Source organism: Octodon degus, unplaced genomic scaffold (genome assembly GCF_000260255.1).
Source record: "Octodon degus isolate 3935 unplaced genomic scaffold, OctDeg1.0 scaffold00125, whole genome shotgun sequence".
Taxonomy (NCBI): Eukaryota; Metazoa; Chordata; class Mammalia; order Rodentia; family Octodontidae; genus Octodon; species Octodon degus.
The window spans coordinates 4,912,407-4,918,323 of record NW_004524701.1 but is presented as its reverse complement, the minus strand read 5'-3'; the positions used below and the strand labels follow the sequence as shown (position 1 = coordinate 4,918,323).

At 35.8% G+C, this 5,917-nt stretch overlaps 1 pseudogene; it reads left to right on the top strand.

Moving 5' to 3' along the window:
- The first annotated feature begins 2,624 nt into the window (after window positions 1-2,624).
- LOC101577225 lies at window positions 2,625-3,521 on the top strand (annotated as a pseudogene).
- The last annotated feature ends 2,396 nt before the right edge of the window (window positions 3,522-5,917 follow it).

Below are 5,917 nucleotides of genomic sequence, written 5' to 3'. Positions count from 1 at the left end.
CATAGAAAATCAGAATAGATGATTTGTACCTCAACCTGATAAAATCCATCTATGACAAACCAATAGCCAACATCATACTAAATGGAAAAAAATTGAAAATGTTCACTTCAAAGTGAGGAACAAGAAAAGGATGCCCACTGTTAACAATTCAGTTAATATATTGCTACAGGCATTAGCCAGAGAAATTAAGCAAGAGAGAGAAATAGAAAGAATAAGGATTGGAAAGTATGAAGGGAAGTCTTAATTATTTACAGAAGACATGATACTGTACATAGTAGACAACAAAAACTCCACTAAGAGATTTGTATATTTAATAATCAAATTTAGTAGCATAGCACAATACAAAGTCATCACTCAAAAATCAATAGCAACTGCCAGGCCTGCTTCTGGGCATGCCTAGCCTGCCACCAAGATTGGGCATGGTGGTGCAAGCCTATAAGTGGAGCACTGGGGGGCTAAAAACAGGAGGATCACTATGAGTCTGAGTTGTGTAGTGAGACCTTATGCCAAATACATTTTTAAAAAATCAGTAGCATTTCTATACACAAACAATGAACACACTGAGCAAAATATGGAAATTACACTTTCACAGTAACTCCTAAATAAATGAAATACTTAGGAATCAATCTCACAAAGGAAGTAAAAGATATATACAAGAAAATTATAGTATTCTGTAAAACAGGTCAAAGAGGATTTTAGAAAATGAAGATACATTCCTTGTTCATGGATAGGAAGAAAATAGTCACAGATTCAATGCAATCCCCACAATAATACCATTGTTGTACCTTATGAATCTAGAAAATAATTGTAAAATTCATCTGGAACCAAAAAAGACCTATAATATAAAAAGCAATCATGGACAACAAAGGAAAGGGAGGAACCATCAAAATCTGCAACTTGAAATTATGCTATAAAGCTACTGTGATAAAATCAGCATGGCGCTGGTAATAAAACAGACCTGTACCAAATAGGGCAAACAGTTAAACTTAGGAGAAAAATAGATAGCCAACAGCAGGTAAATAACATTTCAAACATAAGTCAATACATCTCAATTAGAACCATCAATGTAAATGGATTCAATTCAGCAATTAAGATAAATAGATTACCAGAATGGATTAGGAAGCAAAATCCAACAATATGCTGTATAGAAGAAACACACTTAATGCATAAAGAAATTCATAGGCTGAAAGTTAAAGAATGGAAAACAATACTATAAGCCCAAGCGCCTCAGAAAAAAGCAAGGGTAGCAATTCTGTTGGCAGATAATCTGAACTTTAAATGAAGAATTATTAAATTAAATAAAGAAAGCCATTACATACTGGTTAGAGGAAAAATACAAGAGGAAGAGGTAATAGTCATAAATATGTATGCACCAAACATGGGAGCACCCAACTATATAAGACAAATCTTAATGAACATGAAAGATCTAATATCCAATACCACAGTCTTAGCAGGAGACCTTAGCACACCCTTATCCCAAAGAGGTAGATCAAGCAGACAAAAAATTAGCAAAGAGATAGAAAAATTGAATCAGACTTTTGAATAAATGGACTAAGTGTTCATTTACAGAATGTTCCACCCAATCACATCTGAATGCACATTATTTTCAGCTGCATATCGGATGTTTTTTTAAAAACAGACCACATACTAGTCCAGAGGTCATTCATAAGTACATGCAAGAAAACAGAAATTATTCCATGAATATTATTGGAACATAGTGCAGTGAAACTGGAAATAAATAACAAAAGAAATTACAAAACTCCCATAAATACATGGAAATTAATCAACACCCTACTCAGCAGCCAATGGGTTACAGATGAAATTAAACAAGAGATTAAACAATATCTACAATTCAATGAAAATTCAAGCACAACTTATCGGAATTTATGGAATACAATGAAAGCAGTTATTAGAGGGAAATTAATAACTATGAACTCACACATTTGGAAAACAGAACGGGAACAAATAAACATTCTAATGCTGCACTTCCAACATCTAGAAAAGGAAGAGCAAACCAAACTAAAAGCCCAAAGATGGGAAGAAATCATAAAAATTAGAGCAGAAATTAATTCAATCAAGACAAACAAAACAGTTCAAAGACTTAATGAATCAAAAATCTGGTTCCTTGAAAAATTAAATAAAGTTGTTTAGCCCCTTGCTAGCACCTTCCATCAAAAAGAGGAAAGAAAAAACTCAAATTCATTCAATAAGGAATGAAAAGGGTGGAATTACCACAGATCCAGTGGAAATTCAGAAGAATAATAGCTATTTTGGAAATCATAACTCTCACAGAATCAAAGACACAGAAGAAATGGACAGATTTCTAGAAAGGTACAAATTACCAAAATCGAGTCAAGAAGATAGAAGAACTCTCAATAATGCAGTAATACTCAATGAAATTCAAATTGTAATAAAAAAAATAAAAAAAAAAAACAACTTACCAACAAAGAAAAGCTCAGGTCCTGATGGACTCACAGCTGAATTCTACAAGAAATTTACAGAAGATATAATCCCAATACTCCTTAAACTCTTTAGTGAAATTGAAAAGGATGGCTGAGGAATTCATATGGAGGTCAGAGTAGGAGCAGGTGAGAGTGGCATGAGTAGGGCCTGCAGAAGGAAACATGGCTACAAATGTTTTCAAATCCATTGGCAAGTTCAACCTGGCATTAGCCATGGAAGGAAGCATGGTGAACTCTGCCTTTTACAACGTGGTCTCCAGGCACAGAGTAGTTATCTGTGATGGATTCTGTGGAGTGCAGAACATCGGTATAGGGGAAGGCACTCACTTTCTGGTCCCATGGGTACAGAAACTAATTATCTTTGATTGTCACTCTTGACACTGAACAGTACTGGTCATCACTAACAGCAAAGATTTGCAGAATGTCAACATCACCCTGTGCATCCTCTTCCGACCCATCACTATCCAGCTGCCCCACATCTTCACCAGTATTGTTGAGGATTACTATGAGCGCGTGCTGAAGTCCATGACTACTGAGATCCTTAAGTCCATGTTGGCACGCTTTGATGCTGGTGAGCTGATCAGCCAGAGAGAGCTTGTCTCCAAGCAGGTGAATGATGACCTCAGAGTGAGTGGCCGTCTTTCAGCCTCATCCTAGATGACGTGTCCTTGATGCATCTGACCTTCAGTAAGGAGTTCAAAAACACTGTGAAAGCTAAACATGTAGATTAGCAGAAAGCAGAGAAGGCTAGGTTTGAGGTGGAAAAGGCCTAGCAGCAGAAGAAGGAGTCCATCATCTTTGCAGAAGGTGAGTCTAAGGTAGCTGAGCTGATTGCCAACTCGCTGGCCATTATGGGAAATGGCCTGATCAAGCTATGGAAGCTGGAAGCCACGGAGCACAATGTGTACCTGCTGTCTCACTCACAAAATATCAGCGGGGCAGTCATTGCTCCTGCAGCTGCCACAAAGAGCCCACCCTGTGCCCCTCAGCCAACTGTGCCCTGGATGCACACATGCATGGTGCCTTCTTCTGTCCCACCCCAGAAATGAACCACCATGACATATGATGATTGAGCTAGAGTGACAAACAAAAAAAATCATTTGAAAGAAAGAAAGAAAATTAATTGAAAAGAAAAAGAAAACAATACTCCCAAAGTCATTCCTGGAGGCAAATGTCATACTGATACAGAAACACGACTAGCATGCAACTAAAATAGAGAACTTCAGGCCAATTTTCCTCATGAACATAGATGCAAAAATTATCAATTAAATCCTAGCAAATAGAATACAGCAAATTATCAAGAAATCACATATCATGAATAGATAGTATTCATCCTAGGGATGCAAGGATGGTTCAATATTTGAAAATCTATAAATGCAATACACTATATCAATAGAGCAAAATCTAAAAACCACTTGATCATCTCAATTGATGGAGAAAAGGCTTTTGACAAGGTCCAATACTCATTCATGATCAGAGTCCTACAGAAAATTGGAATAGATGGCCTCTACGTCAATCTGATAAAAGCCATCAATGACAATCCAACTGCTAACATAATTCTTAATGGGTAAAAACTGAAATCTTTTACTCTCAGATCAGGTACAAGACAACAATGTCCTCTATCACCACTCCTATTCAATATAGTTCTAGAATCATTAGCTAGAGCCATTTGATGAGAGAGAAATAAAAGGAATAAGAATAGGTAATGAAGAATTAAACTGTCATTATTTGCAGAAGACTTGATACGCTACTTGGAAGATCAAAAAACTCCCACCAAGAAGCTTCTATAATTACTAAAAAAAATTTCAGCATCATAGCAGGATACACAGTCAATACAAAAAGTTAATAGCATTTCTCTACATGGGTAATAAACACAGTAAGAGAGAAATTAGCAAAACAATACCTTCTATAATAGCACTGGAGAAAATGAAATGCTTAGGAATTAATCTAATTGAAGAAATAAAGGATTTATTCAATGAAAATTACAGTACTCTGAAAAAAGAGATCGTGGAAGATTTCATAAAATGGAAAGATATTCCTTGCTCCTGGATAGGAAGAAACAACATTGTGAAAAAGGTGATACTCCCAAAATTATTATACAGATTTAAAGCAATCCTTATCAAAATGCCAATAACATACTCACAGACCTAGAGAAATCATACTTAAAATTTATTTGGAACCAGGAAAATCCTAGAATAGCAAAGGCAATCCTGCACAACAAAGGCAAGGTGAGAGGCTTAACAATTCCTGACTTGAAATTATAACAAAGCTACTGTGATATAATTAGCACAGTATTGGAAAAAAAATAGACCCGATGATCAATGGAATAGATTAGAATTTAAAGATACAACTACAAACACTCTCAGTCATCTCATCTTTGACAAAGGTGCTACACATGCTTACTGGAAGAAAGACAGCCTCTTTAGTAAATCGCACTGGAAAAACTGGCTTTCTACATGCTGCAAACTGAAACTTGGCCTTTGTCTATAACCATGCAACAAATTAAAGTCAAAATGGATTAAAGTTCTAGACATTAAAACAGAAACACTAAATCTCCTGGAGTGAAAGTAGGTGAAAATCTTGAAGACAAAAGGGTAGGCAAACATTTCATGAACAAAAATCAAACTGCATGGGAAATGCTTGAAGGAATTAACAAATCGCACCTTGTCATATTGAGAATTTTCTGCATAACCAAAGAAATTACCAATGGAGTGAAAAGATGGCCCACAAATTTGAAAATGTGTCTTAAGTAATAATCATTTAGACAAAGTGATATATAAATCTAGGATTTATAAAGAACTGAAAAACACTAGGGCCACAGAACTTAAAGACCCAATCCAAAAATGGACATCAAAGATGGATGCACACTTCTCAGAGGGAGAAATGAAAGAAGCATATGAATACATGAAAAAATGCTCCACATCACTAGACATTCATTGAATGCAAATTAAAGCAACATTGAGATACCATCTCACCCCAGAAAGAATGGCTATCATAAAAAAATCAACCAGCAACAAATGTTGGAGAGGCTGTGGGGAAAAAAGCAGCCCTTCTCCACTGCAGGTGGGAATGTAGACTGGTGCAGCCATTAGGGAAAACATTATGGAGACTCCTCAAAAAAACTAAGACTGGAAATCTCATTCAGTCCAGTTATCCCACTTCTGAGAATTTTCCCAGAAGAACTGAAAATATCATATCATAGTGAAATATGTGAACCTATGTTTATAGAATCACAATTTGTGATAGCCAAAATAGTCAAACCTTGGAAGCAATTAAAATGCCCACCACCTGAGGAATGAATGGAAAAATGTGGTTTTTTTTCAACAAATAATACACTGCATATATTCTTTTCAGTGGTTAATTGCTGTACAAGAAGTGGACTTGTGATCCTATTTACAAACACCATTTGAACAAATCATTCTATTCATTAAGAGAATGCAACTATATATCTATCC